Source organism: Pogoniulus pusillus, chromosome 21, assembly GCF_015220805.1.
Source record: "Pogoniulus pusillus isolate bPogPus1 chromosome 21, bPogPus1.pri, whole genome shotgun sequence".
NCBI classification, from domain to species: Eukaryota; Metazoa; Chordata; class Aves; order Piciformes; family Lybiidae; genus Pogoniulus; species Pogoniulus pusillus.
In genome coordinates, this window is record NC_087284.1 from 12,371,626 (window position 1) to 12,395,840 (window position 24,215).

Here is a 24,215-nt window from a genome sequence, read left to right on the forward strand (position 1 = left end):
ATTGGCTAAAGCCTAATGAATTAAACAGGCTTTTGAAAATCATTGGTATTTTAAAGAGTAACTTTGGACTCAGTCATTCTCTCCAAATGGTGCAGTAGGCCACTGTTGGAGACTCACTGTTAAGAATAAGGGTCAAATCTTGGTGCCATGGAAATGAACAACATAAGTCCCACAGATTGTGGAAAGGGGCCATGATTTAACCCAGCATCCATCTTTTTCCCCTTACAAAAGCAGACACTAAAACACAAAGCAACTGCAGGGGACAGCAAAAGAGAATTTTCCATGCAAGGAGGCATTAACCAAACAAGCCATTTTATAAAGACAAACATAATAATGAGAGCTTACTCACAATTAAGGGATTTTTTATGTCCTGTTTTTTTCCAGTTTTGCCAGATGCTAAATAGAAAACAAGGCAGAAGGAGGAAGGAGAAGGCCACAGAAATAAATGTGTTGGCTACTTCCAGACTGTGCAGTAAATCAAGCCTCTCAAGTTCTTGAGCTATTTTTAAAGTATTCTGTCCAAAGGGGCACATCCAAAAGACACACAGAGCTCGTTAATGAAAGTATAAATGGACTCGGCTCAATGGGAAGTTCACTGTTGAGCAAGCTTTAGTGTGTTGAAATCTTTTGTACTGCAGTTATTTCCCTATATCCCCACCGTGCAGATGTCTTTGGGAGTAGGATGATCCTCCTGTTCCAGTTTCCTAGAAATGGGTGAAAGTTAGAAAATTTCCACGTGCAGCAATTTTGGTTTTCCCCACCAGCAAACCTATTTCTCTATTGGAAGTTTTCATTTCTCTCTCTTTGATTTAAAAAAAAAAAAGGATTTTCACAGCTCATGCCACTGGGGGCAATCTAATACACAGATTGCGCTGGGCAGCGCTGCCGCCGCTTTGTAACCACAGTCCTGCGCAGTTCGTTGTACTTCACCCACCGAACTTAAAAGAAAGAAATTATACACTGAGGCCAGATAAAATCCATGTCAGCTATGTTTCACTTGAAAAACGAGGAGATATTTATCTCTGAGTAAGAAGGAAAGATGATAGCAACTTTAAGATTTAAATTGATCCAAGTATGTGATGCTAAAGATCCTAAATGGTTTCAAATTGCGGAAGATTATCTTGTAATTTGTATATATTGCTTCTGGAGGCTGCTGAGGAAGCTAATTGCGATACATCCTGTGGTTAAGTTATCATCTTTCTCAATGACTGAAGATCATAATTTTATCTTTAGGTGAGTTTAATGCTACCAGTCTGCTACGTTCATTTGTATGCTGGAGCAGTGCTGACAAGCCTCCTGTTGTTCCCTGCACAATTTGTGTCAGCCAACCAGGTTAGTGGAAGATTCACCTCTCTGAAATTACTATATAGGAAACAAGCTCAGCCCCCAGAGAGCAGCTGTTCTTTTTTCTCTTTTTTTTTTTTTTTTGTCTTGGTGTGTGTGTGGACAGTGAATAGAGGCTAAGGCTGGAATCCAGACACTTGGGCTGCATTCACATAGATTCTGACCTGACAGCCTGCTTACAAAGTAGGTGATATCAAAGCAGGTGCTTATTAGCTGTGGTGAAGATGAGATATCCCCATGGCAGGGTATCTCATGGAAGATATATGTGTGTGTCTGAAGCTGGTTGTTCTGTTGAGTGCATTTGCCTTGCCACACAGTGACTCCATGATAAGAACAACACACATAGGATGACTGCTGACAAAACAGGATTGCTGCTTGCATGTCTGCACTCACCTTGACCATGGGAGCACAAGCACTTGAAGGAGCAGTCACATGCTGGCTTTCTTCCAGTCTTCTATTCTTTAACTGGCATACTGAATACACATCAGGGAAACTGCTGGGGAAACTTTTGCTTCCTTAAGCAGAAGAGTAAATAAAACAGTGGAAGGATTTCTTAATTGTATTTTTCCCCATTATTTTAATACACTCAATGTGAAAGAGGAGGATCCTGTTGAAAGACCATGACAATTCTGCCTAAGTAGTGTTCAAACAGATGGTTGAGACTGGTGGTACAGGGCAATAGATTCTCTTGGAGACTTGTGCACTTTTCCTTTTGAAATGCACTCATAGCTCTTTTCTAGCCCAAATTTGGATCTATGGCATATGATACTATTTTCTTAGCTTGCTAAAGTGAAATCTGTGTGGGGAAAAAGGAAGATGCATATTAACTACCAAAAAGAAAAAAAAAAAAGGCCAAGAACAAATGAATTCCAACTGTTTTTAAAAGGTGTGTAGGTTTGCAGAAAAAAGCCCCCCAACTCTACAACCAAACCTCAGCACAAACAGAGGAATAATCTAGATGTATGTGGTTAATTTTTAAGTACTCACACTTCAGTGTTGTATTTCTCACTAACCCAAATGAGACAACCAGGCAATTTGGGAAGAGTGCTCTGTGGTAAGGAGTGAAGCCTAAGGGAAGACAAATGCTAGGATAAAAAGAAGAAATACCTTAGCGACCTTGTGTGCAGAATCAGTATACTGGGGAAGTGAACCCAAACCCTCACATCTGAGTGCAGCCACCAAACATGTTGTGGAGTACTTAGTTTGGGTTTTGGCCTAACTTCTGATGGGAGGTAATCTGGAGTTTCATCCAGAAGTTTACCATTATTCATGCTGATTAAAGGACAGATGTCAAGGCATGTTGTCTTTATTCAGCAACACAAGATGAAGTGAAGCGAAACTCTTCTCAATGCTCCTCTAAAAGTCAATAATGACATCTGATGTCAACACTCAAGCAAATGTTGCATTTAGAGACTAGGGCAGGATTATTGCTGTGGTGATTAAGCTGGATAAGAAGCAGTTTCATTGTGGAGGCAGACAGATGTTTGGGCTGCTGGGTGATGAGGTTGGGGCGGGAAATGGATGTTGGACAAGGACAGGTGAGATGGCCAAGAGTTTTTAATTCTTGGCACAGATACTGTCTGGGCATGGCACTGCTGTTGGATGGTTTCTTTGTGGGAGTCACAAACCACTTTTGATGAAAAGACGTTAAGTCTCACTTCTGAGACTCTCAATTGGTTTGTTTTGGTGAATATCAGTGGTGATAAACAGGGCTCCAAACTGCAGCTCTCCATCACAGTCTCACCAAAAGGCACCATTTTTTTTAGCTTCAATTCTGTATTTTCTCCAATTCAAATTATGCAAACCAGCAACCATTCCCCATACAGACCACCACTTATTCTGTCATGGTTTTTAATGAAAGGCAACAGAAATGAAGCTCTCAAATGAATTGGAGAGAAAACATGATGCTGTTTGAAGAGAGAGATACAGAAAGAAGCTACAAAGCAGATACAACATCCATAGCGACCCTCTTGAGTTTTCCCCCAACCCAAAACTAAATCTATAATGCCCAGTACTCCAATCCCCGCCCCCCAAACACCTCTGCCATCCATAGGCCTAAACACAAGCCTCTGGAGGCCCCAAAACTGACCTACTTCTTACATGTTCGTCCTGATAAAAGCAGCTCCCACCTGACACAGTGCTGGAGGGGGAGGAAAGGAGAACGAGCTGGCTTTGCCACGAGTTTATAAAGAGATGGCAGAATGATGGGATTGAATATCCGTTTTCCAGTCCCTAGAGGATTTTTCATCCTATAGTTCCCAACCTGGGACACACAGCCTAGTCAGTGTGATGGTGTTAGCTCATAGGCTGGGCTTGATGATCTCAGAGGTCTATTCCAGCCTCAGTAATTCAGTGATTCTGTGATTGGTGTGCTGACCAAGATCACCACTAATTCTTGTGAACCATGTTGGGGTGCAGTAAGTGAGAGGTGACACCTGCAGGGAAGAACAGACAGAATAGGTGATTCTAAACTGACCAGTGAAGGATTCGGTTCCATATATATTCAATATATGGCTTAGGGATCACAAGGGTCAAGTGCCTCTTCTTCAGTTGGCTGGCATCTGAAGAGGAGTCTCTCTTTTCTCTTACATTCCATCCCAAACTATGTGTTCCTGAGTTCAGTTCCACAACCCAGCTCCTGAATCACAAAATATGTCTGGTTGGAAAACACCTCAAAGATCATCCAGTCCAACCCTTGACCCAGCACTGAAGGGATGGCAATTCTACCACTGCTTTGGGCAGACCATTCTGATGCTTGATAACCATTGCAGTGAAGAAATATTTCTAACATCCAGCCTAAACCTCCCCTGGCACAGCTTGTAACCACTTCCTCTAGTCCCGTCACCTGCCATCAAGAAAAGACTGTCCCCCTCCTTGTGCCAACCTCCCTTCAGGTAGTTGCATTGTATCTACTTGTATCTGTTTAATTTTCTTGTTATTAATTCTGTTAAAGCTGGTTTGGTTTTATTTTCCAACCTGTAAGTCTCGCTCCTTTATTCCCTTCCTCTTTCCCTTTAGGAAAAGAGAATGGTTAATAGAGAGAATTTGCCACTTGTTTAGTGGTTGGCCCAGCCCCAGCTCTTGAGAAAAGTGTTCATGCACACACAGCATGATAGTTGCTCCAAAAAGTGGCTGGAAGCTCCTGATTATAGAAAGGGGACCAAGCACTTCCCCCAACATGGGAAGTCAGACCATAAAATGGCAGGTGTATCTCCAAAGCCATTTAAGACTAATGCATGCAAAGGCTTGAGTGAAGTCTTGCTGCCCAAAGTGCAATGCCAGAAACTTGCAACCCTTCTTTCCCCTTTGAGTGAAACCACTTTAGATGTGGCCTTCTTGCCTGCTCGCTGTAGCAAGGAGCAGGTTATTAGATACCCCAGTGGATTGCAACATGCCTGGGTGGTGTTTGGAGGGGAAGGAAGCAGAGCGCCCTTCCTCTGACTTTGCACCACATGTTTCGGTGTGCGGTCGTTCGCTCTCACATTTTACAAAATCAATTTCCATTCTGTCATGGTATTTCACACATTTGTGTTCTGAGTGAGTTAGAGAATATTCTACTACTTACAAAAATAACTTTAAGTTTTAATTTTTCCTGTTAGATGAAGAAACCTATCCATACTTTATCTGTTACAGATGGAAAAACTACATATGGAGAAGTCAGATCTATTAATTAGTTTATAGGCACAAAGTCCCCTAAAGAGTGCCACAGATCCATGTGTTATTCTTAAGAGCTGTCTGAAGTGCTTGCACTGAATAATTTATTTCAGTTTAGCCCTGTTTCTGCTGTTAATTATCTAAGATCAGACTTTGGAGATTTTGTTGTTGTTGCTGTTGTATTTTTTAACTATTCTCTCTATTTACCTAAATTCACTGAAACTAATATATTTCAGCCTACTGAGGTATTCAAACCATCAACACTGACTGTGTTCTGTTGTCTTTAAGGCGTGATTACTAACTTCTGTTGTTTTTAATCCTTCAGTCATTATTTAAATGCTAGGAGAAGAAAGGGGGAGGAAAGTAGGAGAATCAGAAGATCAGCCACATGGGAGCCCTAAACAGTATTACATTTAAATTTCATCTTTGAGGGTTGTTTTAGGACTGTAGCTAAGAATCTGGTTCTGTTGTGTTAAGAGTCAAACAGCATCTTCCCAGCGTTATGTAGCTCTTTTTGTGTTGGAGAGGGTTAAGGTCAGTCAGGAAGCAGTGCTGATTTCCTGTGCGATACTTTCAGCAGGTGAGACAAGAAGTATTTGCAACAGCCTGGGAAGGAGTTGGGCAAACAAGTGAAGTAGAAGAGCAGCAGTCTGAGAGTTGTAGTTTTAGTTACATGTGAGGCTTTAGTTGACCTGTTTATAACACAAAAGCAGGAAAATGCATGGCCTATTTAAACCTTTATCCAGCAATGCAGCAGGGTAATATAATCTCCACTCTTGTTTACTGTAATTTTTACCTGCTAAATTAGAATTATTCTCTTCCTTTATGTAAAAGTGCTTTATAAGCATTTTTGGACACATCTGCAATTGTGTTGTGTAGCTGTACTTATGGAAAAGCTCCCTAGAAAAGCTAAATTAAACTCTGCTGGAATATATGTCTCTTTACTGCTGAATGTTCCATTTTTTCCAACATTCTCCTGTGAAATATAAACATCCCTGTATTAGGCAATATATACAGTGCTCAGTGCTCTATCCTAGAGTGTGGGATCAGATCTGGTGAGGATCTGCAGGGAGCTGGGAATAGATCTGTCACTCTCAAGGGCAAAGTGAAGTGACTGATGGGATTGTCAGGGGCATTGGTTGCAACTTTAGCTATCAGAATACCTTTTAAAATCTATTCCTGATTGCAGGTAGATGAGAAAAGAAGACTACTGGAGAAAAATGTCCATGATTGTGTCTGTCCCAGAGGACCTCAAAGGAGAAAGTGTCTTTCCCAGAATGGAACAGAAAATGTGAAGCAGCACATAAGTTTGAAGCCAGGTCTCCTGGTATGTCACCATAAACACTAAACATAGAAATGCTTTTGGACAATGAATGGCAGGAAAGGGTAAAAAATTCAAAGTAATTCATAGGTGTGTGTGTGAGAAAATATTCGCAGATACATCCTCTTACTCATTCTTCTGTCAGTTAGTACTATGTGTTGTATTTGGGACTCTGTAAGGGCTGAAAGATTTATTTAGCTCTATGTGATTTATTTATTTATTTAGGTAACTCCCTCTGGTACTATTTCTGTAGCTGTGCATTTCCGTGTTCCACTAAGTCAATGAAATGCAATATGTTGATGCACAGTTTGAATGGAAGCTTCTGCTGATTAGGTCATACTTTGATAAAGTTTTCCTTGTGTCTTCTTATCTCTTGCTGAATGTTATGGCAGGCATCAGGCTCTTAGTGTTACTGTGATTTGGCACTGGGGCTCCTGGGATACTGCCAGTCCTTGTACACAAATGCTGTGTTGATAGAGCTGTGATAAGGATTTGAGGAGATAAGGGCTATGTTTTGGCCCAGTGGTTTGACCTTGCTCTTGTTGAGCCAACAGCAAGAGTCCAATTGATTTCAGAGTGAGTGGGACACATTAATGCGCTTACATTCTTGAGTGCTGCGTGAAGGCAGATGGGAGGGCCTGCTTGTGCAGGCTGAGTGCAGTTTGTTGATACACAGGGGCCTGTTCTTGTGAGAATCAGTCCTCCTTTTGGCAAAGAAGCTTTATGTATCTGTGTTGTGTGTGCAAACGCAATGTTTGTCAGGCATTGCTTTGGCAGCCCTGGAGACAGAAGTTCTCTGTGCACTGGGTGTCTGTCTTGGTGGTGCTAATTGACAAGCCATGTTGCGATACTTGCCTGTGCATCGGAAGGCAGGTCTGAGACACCAGTGAGCATTCACCAAGCCTGTTAGTCCTGTCAGGCTGTAGCCACACAGTTGAGTTTGGTATTCTCATCACCTAAACTCCTAAATGTACTTCTAAGGCACATTCTCTTCTAACGCAAGCTGCCCAAACATCTGTGGCGAGACTAAGGAAAACATGGAGAAAAAGACCCGAAGATGAATATTTCAGCAGAAACGTGGGAAGGAATGCAATGTAGCTCACGCAAAACCTTCTGTAGTGTATGCCATAAATTAACACAATATAAATTTATACATATTTACACCACATAGACTAAAATATATAAATCCTCAATACTCAGCCTTCTGTAGTAGGTGTAAGCAAGCAGTCCATATGTTTAGCTCATTTCTGGGGAGCTCTAGGGAACAAAATGTATCTTTGTGGAACTTTTTATATTAAGGAGATTATAAACTAGGGTAATCAGTGCAGTTCTCAAACTCAGTTGTATTTTCTGCAGGCTGAAAGCAAGCTGCAGTCTTCCGATCTGCTATCTAATTCAGCAATGTGCTAAAATACACATGTAATACTTCAGGGCATGAATACTTCTATTGATGTTGGAGGCCTGAAGATCAACCCATTGCTCAGTGGATTTTCCTGGCTTCAGGCCACAAGTCCATTTTCCTCTTGAATTTGTATACTTTCATTGCAAATACAAGCATGTAACATCTCATTAGGTACCAAATGTTTCCTTTTACACCGTTCTACACCTGACTATTCTAAGCCAGAAATATGTTAGCCTCTGTATAGCTACAAAATATAGAATTCTTTATCTTTAATGCTTGTTGTCTCTTTTTAGGTAAGGAGAGAATTTTTTGAGGGAAATTATGGAAAATGAGGCTGAGAAAATGCTTGTAAACTTGAAGACAAACAGTCCAGCCACATGTTCTTTTGTACAGGACAGTGTGGTTATTATTTGCAGCCTCTGATTTTGTCCACCTCATACCTATGATAGCTTAGTCTGTGAAGAGGGAACGAAGCCTTCCTGAAGTCCTGTAGAGATTTCTGGTACTGCTATATCAGCGCACCCTTCCCCACATGCCAAGTTTATACTTCCCCAGACATTAAAAAATGCATCCAGAAGTATTTCCTCAGGCCCAGTATCTCCAAGCCACACCACTGAGGTGATGCTCTAGAAAGACTTTAGCATGCATGTTTAGCATGCAAGATATAAGCACAGAGAGGTGAAGCCAAGGCTTCATGGGGACCAAGGTCTTCCATGTATTTGTGATGATTCTGTCCCGCTGTGTGTATCTCCTGTTGTGGGGAATTCCTAGTAGAAATACATGCAGATACCAGGAAAACCAGAAGAGGCTGGGTTCATACCAGCCACTTTAAGATGCTAATTGAAGTTTTAAAAAATACCAACACCTGTGTACATTGAGGAAGGGACAGAACTCGGCCTGCTGGGTCATCTTAGAAGGCACACCAGTGTTTCCTGCAGCTTCATGGCTCCTTTTCCAGGGTAGCAAACAGCAACCTTCTTCTCACCTGCGATTCTCTGCAGTCAAAGGTGATGATCCAAGAGCCAAATGTCCCTTTCAGTTCCTGCAGTGATAAAACCAAAGACTCAGTGGAGGGGGTATCCTCTTCACTGATCAGAGCATCCTGCTCTGCCTTTCCTTCCAGGCCACGGATAAGCCATGAAGTGAATGACTAGCAAAGACTGTCTTTCCAGCATACCACAGGAGAGCAACCCAGTGGGTGTTCTGAGGTGTCATCCTGGTGGAAGGGAAAGTAACTGCAAAGAAACAAAGGCAAGTGGACTTCGATGTGGATAACATTGTGAGGAGTATGAGGCAGCCAGAAGTTAAGCTTCCATTAAATTCTGGGCCTTTCGGGAGAATACTAATTGTGGAATATCCTCATTTCCACTACTACAGAAGGTTAACCGGCCAGTACACTGGAGAGAATCATGAGCCGTTTTGTTTACAAAGCATTAAGAGCCAGTATCACTTTGCATTACAACAAATCCAACTGTGCTGCTGATGGCAAATTACAGCACAAGGATCATAGCACTAAGCTCTGCCTTATCACCTCCCCAGATACTTTTTTTCTCTTTCCTTCTGGTCTGTTTATAAGAACATACCTTGGCCTCATCCCTTAGCATATGTACATTTTTGGACCAGTTATTACGGTGGCACTGTCCATAAAAGCCAAGATGGCAAAACACGCTCTCTTGACTTAGAGGACTTACATCTTAAGGTAAGAAGCTTAAGGTAGTATATCTGCTAAGTGTTCAGGCAAACCAGTTATTTCTATTTCTTATTAACAAAACCCAAACCAAAATAAAAGTTACGATTGTCGCTCCAGGGCTACTGATGGAGTCCCAGAGGAGTGAATTTCAGCTCTGCAGTCTCAGGAGTTGGGCTTCCAGCTGGCTATTTGCAGAGGTACTAAGCATTTTCTGTACGGGAACAAGCTCCCCTTGGAGTGGTTTCCATCTGGCCCATGGGAATAACCTGACATGCAAGTGCAATCTCATAAATGACCCAGCATTAATGTTAAGAGTAAGATGCATCGGAATTCAGAGACTCGCCCCCCACCAACACACTTCCCTTCCACTTCACGTCCCTTGCCAAGACCCAGTCACAAATCCTTCAGCACAACTGTTACCTGTGTTTTGTTGCAAACTGCCATTCTGTCCTGAGGAAAATTGGTAGGCAGCATGAGTTTGCATGGAAAAAATTGGTTTTGTTTTTTCTTTTGGCTGAGTTCTTCTCCTTTGTTTTTCTACATACAGTTATTGCTGTATCAGTTAATTACATTGCCCTTTTTTCCTCCCTCGGTGCAGACCAAGCATGCTGAAAATGAAAGGCAGCGTGTAACCTTCTGAAGTCGCTAATTGTGGTACTGCAGGTGAGTCAAATAACAGACTGCTGTAAATTTTGATCTGAAGTTCTTTACTGTTTAAATTGGACAACAGCAGGAGAGAGAACAAAAGCTACTTCCTACCTGATGTTCTTGGAAACCTGTTTCCAGTTCTTCATGGAGGACCATGCTGATGTACTTGTATATATTAAAATAGGGACGCATGAATGACATTGATACTCTGCAGTGGAAGTAGCTGAGCCTTTTGTATTCTTTTTACCATTGCATGACAGTTATGATAATCTGCTTCTTTCTCTAAATGGAAACCCTCCAGGGAAGTTTTGTGTACTCTAAATAGCATCTCTGTATGATCAGAGACTTGGCTTCATGTGCATGTAATGCATAATAGATAAAGATACAAGAATATAAATGCAGATTAGAGGTTATTCAGTCAAGGCAGGCACATTTAGTGGAGGGGACACATTATAAAAATGCCAAACAATGCAGCATTGCTGCTACCCTTTCTGGCAAATCTCCATATTTTGTCAAAATGTTATAATTGTGGGCAGCAAACGGGATCTGTCTCTTAAGTATCTACATCTAAACCATTTACTCTCTTTATGCATGTACTCAGCAGATAATCACAATCACTTTTCTCTAGCCTTGTTGCATTGAATTTTGTACAGCTATTTTGAAATTATCTCCATGCTGAAAATAGTCTGCCAAGAGAGATGGGTAGAGGCTTCCAGAACAATACCTGCATCCTCAAAACAATGCATGAACATCGATCAAAACCATTAGCAGCACTAGGGTACAAATAAGTAACATTAATCTGTTTTCTGTAGTCCTTTGACAGAGAAAAGGCTCCCAACTCAGGCTCAACACTAAGAGATACATCTCAGCTTTGATTTTAGCAGGACCAGTGTCTTCTTAGTTGGGTGAATAAACCTTTTTCTGGTTGTTCAAGAGCTAGAATCATAGAGTGGTTTGGGGTAATGGCTTCAAGCGGGAAGAATCCAGACTTAGATTAGACATCAAGAAGAAATACTTCCCCATGAGGGTGATGAGGCACTGGAACAGGTTACGTAGAGAAGTTATGAAGGCTCTGACCCTAGAACTGTGGAATTTAGGTTGGATGGAACCTTAAGCAACATGGACCAGTACAAAGTGTCTCTGCCTATGGCAAGGTGAGGTTAAAACTAGATGATCTTTAAGGTCCTGTATGAGAAAAAAATTCTTTTCAGTAGGGTTATTTATGTAAATTATCTGGCCCGTGATGCTCTAATGAAAGCTGATAATACTTTTTAATAGTGTGGACTAATTCTTCATGTAAGTGCTTTGTCTTTTTAGTAGTAAGAAGACAACCCTCAGTGTCACTTTTACAGAAGCATTTATGTCATTCCACTGCTACTTTTGTCTTTTTGCAAAGGGGAGTTTTCTTTTTGTCTCCCTAAAGTCTGTGACAGAAGAAACAATTATGTACTTTTTGCATGGACGTAGAAGAATAAAGGTAATTTCCTCTGCTTTGGTGAAAATTATGGTAAAGCTATTCAAGAAGCAGGTGAGAGGGGAGAGACTTGCTTGTTACTACCCTTGAGCACTTCTCTCCCCACTTACTTGATATTTTAAAGGCAACCAGTGGTTGCAGCAAGGAACCACTTCCTATCTATGAATGAGAGACTCTGTCTGGAACAGAAAAATAAGTTCTTTTATGAAAGAAATGCATGTCCATTTCTGCAACAACAGCAAGTGGATGTTTTGTTTGAGTACATGATAGAGTCATATAAGTAGTGAGCTTAATAGTATTGTGTAAGGATACCTCACATTGTGCTCGCATCATGAAATCTTAAGCCTGGAAAAGTGCAATTCCCAGCACCAAGTATAACCAAGGACCTGTGTGTATGCACATAGAGATTAGGTTGTAGAGAGGTATATAAGTTGCTTTTGAGTTTTCTTTGTTTAAAAAACGTCTGTAGTTTGTAATCACAAAAAGTCTGCCTTTTGTTCAGTTGAAATTCTTTTGGGCTTTGCTGGGAGACTTAACTGCATGAGAAGACTTAGGCATGTCTACCTGAAAGCTGTGTGTCCAAAGCAGCATCTTATATCACAGAATGAATTTCAGGCTTTCATCCATTTTGTAAGAGGCTCTGAATTCCTATTTTTTTAACCAGTGCTGCCATGCCAGTAGGCATTGCTGAGTGAAGGGGTACAGTCATTATCTTTTCCAAATTTGCATAAACTTTTAGTGGAGCAAGAATAGACTCTTAAACACACATCCCCTGGTACCTGACCCGCTATAAGAAGTCCCTCTCCAGCTGTCCTGTAGGCCTCTTCAAATACTAGAAGGCTTCTCTAAGGTCTTCCTGGAGCCTTCTCCAGGTTGAACAATTCCAACTCTCTCAGCCTATCTTCATAGGAGGGGGTGCTCCAGCCCACCTCTAACAGTTCTATGTCTTTGTTGTATTGGGAAGACTGGAAGTCGACACAGTACTCCAGGTAGGGTGACACAACGGCAGAGTAGAGCAGAAGAATCCCGTCCCTGGCCACACTTCTTTGATGCAGCCTGGGTTATGGTTGGCTTCTGAGCTGCAAGTGAATATTGCTTGCAAGCAGCTAAAACAAAAGCCTTCAAGAGAACTCCAGATTCTGCTGTTTAGAGCAGAGGCAGAGAAATGAACTGGTGAGACCAAAGAAACCTGATGGTTAGCATCCTTTTCTGCAAGGGGAAGCATTGGAGTTCCTCTGTATAAGAAGCGTTTATGCAAAGTAAAATCTTTCTGGCCTCTGAACAGTCTAGAATTTGTATCTTGGAGAATTTACCAGTGGGCATCAATTGTGATGCTACATATGCTCACACCATCCAAGGTTACTGTAGATGTAGGCACCACAAATAATGTCCACAGGAAACCTGCGGCAGACATGGATGGTAGCTGGATTTGCCACCTAGAGAAGCAGAGCCAGAGAAGGGCAAGTTTCAGTTAAGAGGCTTTTAGCACCAGCAGAGTCTTGAATGAAGTCAATTACAGAAGTAGTGTTTATTCATGCAAGTGTAATCACTCTGTGTTTAAATAGGTTTTGAAAGTAGAACTTTAGCTTCTAGGTCTCATCGGAAATTTTCAAAGAACCTACCTCTCTGAGCTACTGCCAGCTTTCCTGTTGTGTGCATACACAAAAATCTCATTTTGAATCTTGATAAGCTCTTGGCTTTAATAATGTTTTAAGACTGCAGGATTCATAGCTTGTTTATCATGCACTGAATAAAAAAAAATCCCTTTTGTTGTTGGTAAATTCCCTGCCTTTCAGATTCCTTGCCTATCAACTTGTTTTGTATTGTCTGAGGAGATAAAGGGGAATCACCCCACTTAACCTCTCAACATCATGCTCTACTCCCTTTTCAAGTAATTTTCGTATGCCTGTAATACTGTACAGCTTGTATGAATGCTACCTTTTCACAGAAAATGATGCAGTCTCTCAGTATCCATATAATGAACTCTCTCTGTTACATTCCACTGCCTAATAGCACGGTGGTTTTTTTCCATTGAGGGATGCCTGATTCAATCGTTCTGACAAACTGCTGTTTTCTTGTAGCAAAATTGTTCAACATAGTGTTTTTACTGTTTTGTCAATAAGCAAAGGAAATAAAAACCTTATGGGATTTGAACAAGAACATTCACACTCCGTATGTGAGCGGCGTTTGAATTGGAATGTGGTGGGGAAGCAGAGTGTAGCATGCAACCTGTTTACTGAAGTGCATGCCAGCAAGTGAGATCTCATTCCCATTTGCTAGGATCTCACTTTGGAACCATTTGCTCTCTCCTTTTCCCTGCTCCCTCTCAGGATGATACTAGCAGTTTTGGCGTTTGTGGGTTTTTTTGTTTGGTGTTTTTTGGGTTTGGTGGTTTTTAATTGCTGGGTTTGGACTGAACTGGGGCTTTTTGGGAGCAGTTGTGTGGAGGGCTTTTTTGGTTTATAATCTGCTTATCCTACCAGTGGACTTACAAGGTGAAAATTATATTGTATCTGCTCTAGCAAAATGTTTATAGCGGGAGCATTTTCAGGCATCTGGGAGCTCAGTAGAAGGGAAGAAGTGGATCTGTCTCTGAGCTGAGTGCTCTCCAGGATCTCTTGGAATTGAGGCCACAACTAAATTTCAGCTTTTTGACGATGAATTAATGAGTTGCATAAAAGTGTGAATTGAATGAAGCTATTCTTTTTTTCAAGTTACACAAGAAAAAGACTGAATGCAGGAAACTCGAAGCTGATTCAAGCAATGCAGTCTTATATAATACATATTAAGCCTGTGGAAGGCATTGCCACAAGCCATCTACAGATAATTCCAGAGATAAAACAGTGTTCCAGAACTGCTTTAGATAAGATATAAACTGTTTTTTCAGAGGGCTATGAGTTGAAAATTAAGTCCTTTATCAATTAGCTGCTGTTTCTGGGTGCTAGTTTAACTGACCAGTCAGATAATACTGCGTACTTGCTTCTGGCCCCTTGCTGGAAGCATACTCAATTAATACATGTTATGCCATCTGATATGATTCTGCAGTTTCTGTCTTTGCTACCAATCTTGACTTTAGACTAGTTCAAATTATGTTAATTAGTCTATTTTGATGTCAGTGTTCCCTGTCTGTTGAGACTGACAGAGCTCCACCCACCTATTAATGAATATGCTAATTAACTCCTATTAGGCACCTAAATATGGCTCCAGAGCCAGAGAAATTGTGACAGCTGATGGCCCTTCAGGGCATAAATGGTTTCTCACTGTGATCAATATTCTCTGCTGCTGAAAACGCTTCTTAGGTTTTGGACTTCCACTCACTTAACTCTCCCTCTGGCCATTGTTTACAGTACTGAAGTGCAACCCAGAGTTCAAGCAGGGTAGCCTTAAAAGCTGCCTTAATAACATCCATAGCAAAGTCATCTAACTCAGCTTTCATCTTCAGACAGAAGGTCAGAGTTCACAGATTTTGTTGTTAGGCAGCATCCATTTCGACTGCTTTTGCTCCCCCCACCCCATCTAGCCAGTGGGTTAAAAGGCTGCTTAAAACATCCACTTTCTTTCTTGATGCATCAGAAGTCTCAGGTCCTCTGGGGATCAAGAAAAGTACAAACCCAGTGTTTGTACTCCAGCTCCAGATCAACCCATTTTCTAATGCTGTTTATTTCAACTTTGCAACAAGCCCTGTTTGGAAGTGGCATTTATGCTTGGCTCAGAGCGGGCAGGCAGGGTTTGGGGTTAATGTAGTGTCATCAAGAGTCTTCTGGGTAGGCTCTGGATTAGCACACCATAGGCATGCGCACAGCCAGTAGAAAGTGGTTTATGCTTGGGGTTGCTGCCTCTCCAGGCACATAGTCCTGTTTCTTCTGGGCAGAGCAGCCTTCCCTTTGACAAGCAGAAGTTGTGAGTTGCAGGGAAAGAAGGCTGTAGTGCATGGTGCATGTTGTCGACATTTCGCCCAGGTCACAAAAGCAGAGAAAAGCTAATAGAGTTGGGCCTGGATGGACATCATTCTGACCACATGTGGGGGGGAGGGAAATCTTAGATTTTTGTATCTAATCTTTGGTGACCTCACAGACAAGTTCACATGACTTGGACTTGTAATTTCTGTTTCCAGAGAAGTCTTAGGAATGCTGGAGTTGAAGACCCACTGGTAGTTATAGACTAAATTTTTATCCCTGTTATTGTAACAAGTCTGATTTTTCAAGAATATTGTATACACATTAAATAGCTCCAGGAACTTCAGCTCTAGGCACCCCTATGTAAAGCTGCACACACTCCATGTGTAGCAAACCAGCTGCCGCTCACCCACCTCTAGATCCCAGAGTCACAGAATGGTGGGGGTTAGAAGGGGACCCCTTCTAGTCTCGCCCCCTGCTGAAGCAGATTGCTTAGGAACACGTCCAGGCATGTTTTTAATCTCTCCAGAGAAGGAGATTCCACAACCTCTTTCTGGGAAGCCTGTTCCAATACTTTGGCACCCTCACAGTAAAGGTTGTTTTTTTTCTTAAGGAAGAACTTTTCATGTTTGCCCACTGTAACCTGTCCTGTTGCTGGGCACCACAGAAAAGAGTATGGCCCCATCCTCATGACCTCCTTCCTGTAGATATTGATAAGCAGTGATAAGAAATACTTCCATTTTACACTTCCTTCATGCAGTTGTTTAATACCTATTAAGACTCTGAAAAGAGATACCCTTTGTATAGCTGTGAAAACACCTATGGAGCTTTCTTGGGACTTGCTGGTGTACGACTGGGATATTCTGTCACAACCATGACACATACCTTAAAAATGGTATTTGTCAGAGGCATGAAATAGTTTTCCTGGATGTTCTGATACAGGTTTGGCAGCACTGCCATTATTTACTCGTGACAGGCTGCACTACTTAACTGTGTTTAGTGTTGGTCAGTATTAGCCTGAAGCAACTGCTCTGTCGTGGAAGAAGAGGTGTTAATTCCCTTTCTGTGCCACAGAAGTCTGTGCTTTGAACAAAGACACTGTGTACACTGAAGTGTGGAAATTTACTGAGCTGTACTTAGACGTGACGTTATTGACAGTGATCTGTAGGATAGGGGTTTATTGTCTAGTTCAGATGAGACAAGCTTGGAAATGTGAAAGTTAATTTGTGACCCAAAAGAAAAAAAAAGAATCCAGATACGTGAGTTCTTAGATGGTTTCAGTGGATCTGAGGCATACAGGAGTTTGGGTCGTTTGGTGCAGAGCTGACCTTATGTCTGAACTGACAGCTGAAAGTGAAGAAGCTGCAGATCCATAATTATAGAATCATAGAATGCACTGGGTTGGAAGAGACTTTTAAAGGTCATGTAGTCTAACTTCCCCTGCAGTAAGCAGGGACATCCCCAACTATATCAGGTTGCTTAGAGCCCCATCAAGCCTGACCTTGAATGTCTGCAAGGAATGGGGCCCCCATCACTCTCATAGTAAAGAACTTCTTCCTAGTGTCCAACCTATCCTTCTCTAGTTTTAAATCATTGCCCCTTGTCCTATTGTTATGTGCCTTTGCAAATAGCCCCTCACCATCTTTTTCTTGCAGGCCCCCTTCAGCTACTGAAGGCTACTATACAGTCTTATCACAGTTACTCAGATGTAAAATAAAAAAGATGATCCATTCAGGACATTTGGAAGCCCAAAAGTGCCAGTAAAAGCAGCCAATTTTTCTTGGCTGGTACAAATGTATTAATCAAGGAAGATATGTTTGCTTTAGGGCATGACTCTTTAAGCAACACATTTCTCATCTCAAAGAGGGAAGGCACAGAATTAACTATTTTCAGAGGACAATGGAAACACTTGTAGCTATGTTAGACCACTGCAGTATTGTTTAGAGCAGAGAAATGTAAAGACCTCCTTGTATCTGTATACTACTGATATTAATCCCTGTGGGAGGTACCTTTAATGCCAAGGAGCAGGCAGTGATTTCAAGATTTTAGCTACAGACCTATGTGGGTAAAGAGACTGGAAAATCCATAGGATGAGATGGTTGCAGTACCAAGGGGAAGAGGGAGCCTGGCAGTTTTGTGTGGATTACAGTAGAGGTAGGGCTTTAATAATCCAGCAATATGTGGGCAGAGCATTTCCAGTGGTTTTCTCCTTGGTGCTTTATATTTTCTGTGTGGCTCATCTTGTAAAATAGGATGGCTGTGATTGTTTTACATCAGATAACCCAATAATCCACCTAGTCTGAAAATACTTTCTGTGAGATATTAACAGAGATACTTATGTGAATCTTGAAGAGAAAATCCAGGCAGAAGAATCAGATGCTAAAAATGTTTGTATTGAACCTTAAACCTGTATTTTGTATCTATTTTGGGTATGACCAAAAGTTTGGATCCGTGCAAAACGGAACATTTCTTTTATTATCTTGAGTCTTGCAGCTTCTGTTCAGCCAGAAGTTATGTTTGTACATATGTAGAGGAGGTAGATGTGAATAAATTTTGTGACTTCTTTGGAGCATACCTGGGCACTGAGATGGCAAGACTTTCCAACGTCCTTAAAGAAGGTGTATTTATTACTGAGGAAAGTAACAACTCCAAACAGAATGAATTATACTCCATTTTTCTTTGTCTCTGGAAACCACTTCCTTTCCTGAAAGCATCTAAACAGTGACCAAACAGCATAATTTTAAGTAGAAACAATTACATGAGCTAGCCTCTTGAGACCTATTGTAGACATAGGGAATACAGTTGAAGTTAAGGTCTGTATTCCCAGAGTTTGGACATGCTTGAGTTTCTGCTTTTGCCAAACACAGGTTTGCTCATGTTTTCTTTTGACTTTTTTTTTTGCTTCCTGAGTGGGCTTTTTCACTGTGACTCATGCAGGCTAAGGCAAACTAGTTTGGAACATGTCAAAGCAGTTTCCGGAAGAGTAAAAAGTCAAACTATATAAATCCTAGACATGCTAAACTCCTGTTGTCTTTGAATACCTTTAGAGATGTTCTCTGAATGGAACAATGCTTACAACTTACAACTCATTGGGGTTTTTTTTTTCTTTCTTGTTTTTTTATGGTTCTGTTAGTGTATTGTGGATGACAGAGAAGTGCTGTTCGGAAGAGATCTCAGAAAAATGCAGTGGACTGGTTAAGCAAAGAATGAATCAAGAAGGTGGGAAAATTGGCAATTTGTAAACAATCCCATTGCAGCTGTCAAGGGCCAGGGCTGGGCCAGCCCTTAGACAAGTGACAGGCGCTATTAACCCCTCTCTCTTCCCAGAAGGGAAGAGAAAGGGAGTAAAGGAGAGAGCCTGATGGGTTGGAAAAGAAAATTAAAACAGATTTAATGAAAATAATGTAAAGAAAATGCAGTAGATATAAGTAGATGAAAAACAATACTGAACCAAATCCCTCCTGATAGTCATTACGTCACTGTCACCACAAATGCAGTGGGCAGGCACTGAGGGAGTCTCACTCTGGATTCAGTGACAGATGAGTGCCTGATCCAGGAGCTGGATTCTGGAACTGGATTCAGGAAGATGTAGATTGGGATCAACGTCAGGAGAATGGTTAGAGTCCTTGTTGGATGCAGACCATTGCAGAAGAGGCTTGACCCTCATGATCACTAAGCCTTATACTGAATATGATATGTAGATGGAACTAAATCCCTTGTTGGTCAGTTTAAAGTCACTTGTTTTTTGTCCACTCCTCCCTGCAGGTGCCACCTCTTACTGCACCCCATCACAGCACACAAGATCTAGTCTGCACACCAAGCCTGGGTACTAACTCTAAACATCAGCATTATCACTGGCAAAATCAGACAGTGTCTGTGAAAGCATGCCATTAGTTTCAGAAAGTGCTGTTACTTAGAGAACACTGAGCTGAAAAGTGAAATCAATGAACAGAATCAGTTCTGTTCTAGCTCAGTCCAGGAGAGATGGCATTTCAAAGAATCATAGAATGTTTTGAGTTGGAAAGGACCTTAAGATCATCAAGTTCCAACCCCACTGCAATGGGAAGGGACAGCTCTCACTAGAATAGGGTGCTCAAGGCCTCATCCAGCCTGGTCTTAAACGCTTCCAGGGATAAGTCATCCACAACTGCTGTCAACCTGTTTCAGTGTCTCACCACCCTCATAGTAAATAACTAAATCTAATCTAATCTACTTTGGTCCAGCTGTCTGATGCCCTATCACCATATGCCCTTATAAATAGTCCCTCTCCAGCTTTTCTATAGGCCCCCTTCAGGTACTGGAAGGCCACAATAAGGTTCCCCCTAATCTTTCTCTTCTCCAGGCTGTGTAGACCCAGCTTCCTCAGCCTATCCTTGTAGGAGAGGTGCTCCAGCCCTCTGATCATCTTTGTGGCTCTCCTCTGGACCCACTTCAGCAGGTCTGTATCTCTCTTGTGTTGGAGGCCCCAGAGCTGGACACAGTACTCAAGGTGAGGTCTCACCAGAGCAGAGTAGAGTGGCAGAATCACTTCTCTCAACCTGCTGGTCATGCTTCTTTTGATGGAGCCCAGGATGTAATTTGCTTTCTGGGCTGCAAGTGCACATTGTTGGCTCATATCCATCTTCTCATCCATCAGTACCCCTAAGTCCTTTCTGCAGGGCTACTCTGAATGTCATTATTCCTCAGCCTGTACTGATGTCAAAGATTGCCCCAACTGAGGTCCAAGAGCTTGTACTTGGACTTATTGAACCTCATGAGATTCTCCTCAGCCTACCTCTCCACCCTGTCCAGGTCTCTCTGAATGGTATTCTGTCCTTCAGTCATATCAGCTGCATCAGTCAGTCTGCAAACTTGCTGAGGGTGCACTCAATCCCACTGTCTATATCATTGATGAAAATATTGAACAGCACTGGTCCCAGTACAGACCGTTGAGGGACACCACTTGTCACCCAGCTCTGTCTGGACATCAACTCATTGACCACTGGCCTTTGCATATGATGATCCAACCAATTCCTTACTTGCTGGATAGTCCATCCATCAAATCCATATCTGTCCAGCTTAAAGAGAAGGATGTTGGAGGGCTGCTGTGTCAAAGGCTTTACAGAAGTCCAGACAGATGACATCTGTTGGTCTTCCCTTGCCCACTGATGTAGTTACACCATCATAGAAGGTTCCAGGAACCTTTTAGACTGATATCCAACAGCTATCAGGGTGGCTGAACTCCCCCATGAGGACAAGGGTGGTACTGATACATGGGATTGTTCTTTTCTAGATGCAGTACTTTGCAATTGCCCTTACTGAAGTTTGCTATCTTATTTCCCACCCAGCTGTCTAAGCCTGTCTAGGTCATAGAATCATAGAATGGTCAGGGATGGAGGAGACCTCTGAAGGCCATGTAGTCCAATCCCCTTGGCAGCAAGCAGGGGTGTCTTCAACTAGATCAGGCTGCCCAGAATCCTGTTGAGCCTCACTATGAATATCTCCAGGGATTGGGCCCCAACCACGTGCCTGGGCAACTTGTTCCAGTATTCCGCCACCCCCATAGTAAAGAATCTGTTCCTAACATCCAATTTAAAACTACTCTTTTTTAGTTTTAGCCACTGTCTCTCATCCTATCACTGCAAACCTTTGTAAACAGTCTTTCTCCATCCTTCTTGTAGGCCTCCTTCGGGTACTGGAAAGTTCCTATTAAGTCTCCCTGAAGCTTCCTCTTCCTCAGGCTGAACAAACCCAGCTCCCTCAGACTGTCTTTGTAGCAGAGGTGCTCTACCCCCTGATCATTTTCGTGGCCTTCCTCTGGACCTACTCCATCAATTCCATGTCCTTCCTATACTGAGGGCTCCAGACCTGGACACAGTACTCCAGGTGAGGTCTCACCAGTGCAAAGTGACAGAATCACCTCTCTGGATCTGCTGGCAATGCATCTTTTAATGCAGTCCAGCATATGACTGGCCTTCTGGGTGGCAAGCCCACACTGTCTGCTCATGTCCAGCCTCTGGTCCATCAGCACCCCCAGGTTCTTTTCCACAAGGCTGCTTTATATCACCTCATCTCCTAGTCTGCATTGGTAGTGAGGATTGTTGTAGCCCAGGTGCAGAACCGTGCACTTGCTCTTGTTGAACCTGATGAAGTTCACCTGGGCCCACCTCTCCAGCTTGTCCAGGTCCCTCTGGATGGCAGGGCAGCCTTCTAGCATGTCAAACTAGTCTTCCCAGTTTCATATAGTCAGAAAACTTGTTGAGGGTGCACTCTGTTTCTTTGTCTAAATCATTCATTAGGACTGAATCCAGTAATAACCCCTGGGAGATACCACTAGCCACAGGCCTCCAACTAGACTGTCCCACTGACCACAACTCTTCGAGCCCTGTCCTTCAACCATTTCCCAACCATCCAAGTTGGATTTGTTAAGCTTGGCTGTGAGGGTGCCATGAGAGACAGTGCTTGAAAGCCTTGTTGAAATCTGCCCTCCCCTCATCTATCCATCTAGTTATGCTGCCATAAAAGGCTATCAGATTGGTCAAGCACGACTTCCCCTTGGTGAATTCATATTGACTACTCCTGAAAAGCCTCTTTTCCTCAACATGCTTTGAGATAGCACCAAGAGTAAACTGCTCCACCTTTCCAGGGATGGAGAGGAGGCTAACCAACCTGTAATTACCTGGCAAGTTTTGCTGGAGGAGAGCGGGAGGGTATGTCATAGTCATACACAGCCCCAGGATGGTATGCCTTCTGGTTGTTATCTTTGATGGTAGCTAGGGAGCTTTTGTGGAAAGTCTGGATGACCTGATATATTCCCTAGATGGATGTGCTGATGTAACTACTTCCATTTTGGACCCTACCCCCCAAATCCTTCAGTTTAAAGCTCACTTCAGTAAGTTGCCCAGCCTGCTACCAAAGACAGTGTATTTCACCCCCTTCTAATAGATTATACTCATTGAAGAATGTCCCAATGTCATAAAAACCAAAGCCCTCATGATGGCACCAGCCATGTAGGCAGACATTAATGTGCATTCTACATCTAGTTCTGGCTGCTCCCTTTTCTCCAGCTGGCAGGATTGTAGAAAAGACAATTTGTGCAACTGTTTTTTTTTACTCCTAGGGCTTTGTAGTCCTTCTTGATTTTGCTCAGCTTCTGATTTGCTGTATCATTCATGCCCACATGAAAGAGCAAAAAGGGATAGTAGTCTATGCTTTTGATCAGTTGTGTTACCCTTTCAGTAATGTCTCTGATCTTAGTTCCAAGGAGGCAGCAGACCACTTGCAACTCTCTTAGGTTGGCAGATGACTTGCTCAGCGCCCTTTAACAGAGAATCACCCACTACACCCACTACTAGTCAGGGGGTTTTCACTTGTTTTGGTTTGGCATTTGCAGTGTTTACTGTGTGCTGCTTTTACAGTTACTTCCTGCAGTCCTTGTTCGTGGGTGTCTGTGGTTGTTAAAATCTCCTATCTATTTGTAGTTGTAATTGTGGGAAGTGGAGACTGAAACAGAGTCTTGCATTTGTGGGTCACAAGTGTCCAAGGTTCCTCATTTGCAGTGGTGTCCTCAACAGGAAAGTGCTTATGAAACCACCTACCTCCACCTCTGCTTTACCAATATTGTGCATCCTCTCTCCAGTTTCTTTGTAACTCCAACACCTCGCATAAGATATCATCAAGCTGTGCACACTTTGTATAGGAACATACCTTTTCATCAACAGGAGTGTTTGAGCAATCACTACAGTCTACTGTCTGTATTGAAATCTCTTTTATTACCAGTTTTGTCTGGGTGGCTAAGTCGGACATCACTGGGGCTTTGATGGAGCAGTGGATTTGATCCTGAGGTATGTACCCCCCCATTTTTGGTAGAGCCCTTATGCTCAACTGTCTATATTCAGGGAGATTTCAGTGCCCTTTCTCCAGCTAACTAGTGGCTGCAATGTCACATCATCTGCCACAGAGCTTCAGCACTCTTCCCACACACTCTTCTGCACAAGCTGTGTGCAAACTGTGGCACTGTGCCCTGTCTGATGTGCTGTGCTTTGTTTGCCCATCCTGGTCACCATGCTTCTGATGGCTCACACTCTGTAAAGCAGTGTTTTACGGGAGTGTGGGTGGCTGCTGAGGATGCTGGCTTCATCCATGCCATTTCAGCAGCCCACCAACAAGCTGTCTGCCCACAGCACATGAGAGTCCCTCTCCTAGCTTCCAAAAGCCCTCAGAAGGGCCAGAAAGAGACTTTTGCTGGCCCTGTCCTTCACTGCTGCTCCCAGTGCTTTGTAATCTTTCTCGATCACCTCTGGATTACTCTTGGCTGTATTACTGGTGCCCACATGAAACAGCAGCATTGATTAGTTGTCAGTGGGACATACAAGGCAGGGTAGTCCCTGTTATATCTTTGATATGAGTCCCAAGCAAGCAGATCTCTCCAGAGATTGGGTCAGGTGAGCAGATGGGTGCCCCTGTACCTCTTAAAAGATAAGTCACCTGCTACCACCACCCATCACTTTTTCTGGTCACGCTTGTTGTTATATGGGGAAGGGACCTCCAATGACTTACCTGATGAAGCATATTTTTCCTCTTTGACCTGCAGTGCTGAGAGTCTGTTCAGTATGGACACCTTGGGTTTTGAGGAAGGCTCTTTCTCTTGCCGGTTCTTGCTTTTACCAGCTTCCACTCATCTACATCGACGTCCTTAGCAGTGGGTAGTTATCTGAGGGCTGCACTAAGGAAGCTTTCTGCTCACATCACTAGCCAAGGCTTCTGGGAAGCAGAAGACTTCTAGAAGACCTGGGTCCGGCCTGCAC

The 24,215-nt window shown here is 42.6% G+C and overlaps 1 long non-coding RNA gene across 6 annotated transcripts in view; it reads left to right on the plus strand.

Annotated features, from left to right (window-relative positions):
• The window catches only part of LOC135184834 (uncharacterized), a 145,123-nt gene that overhangs the window by 71,319 nt on the left and 49,589 nt on the right, over positions 1-24,215 (plus strand). For 4 of the 6 annotated variants that reach the window (XR_010306206.1, XR_010306208.1, XR_010306203.1 and 1 more), the window contains exons 2-5: positions 1,234-1,332; positions 6,188-6,325; positions 8,845-8,972; positions 10,010-10,074. This is a non-coding gene — a long non-coding RNA (uncharacterized LOC135184834). Of the gene's footprint in view, positions 1-1,233; positions 1,333-6,187; positions 6,326-8,844; positions 8,973-9,528; positions 9,609-10,009; positions 10,075-24,215 lie in introns of all 6 variants that reach the window. The other 2 variants (XR_010306204.1, XR_010306205.1) reach the window with 2 other exon arrangements.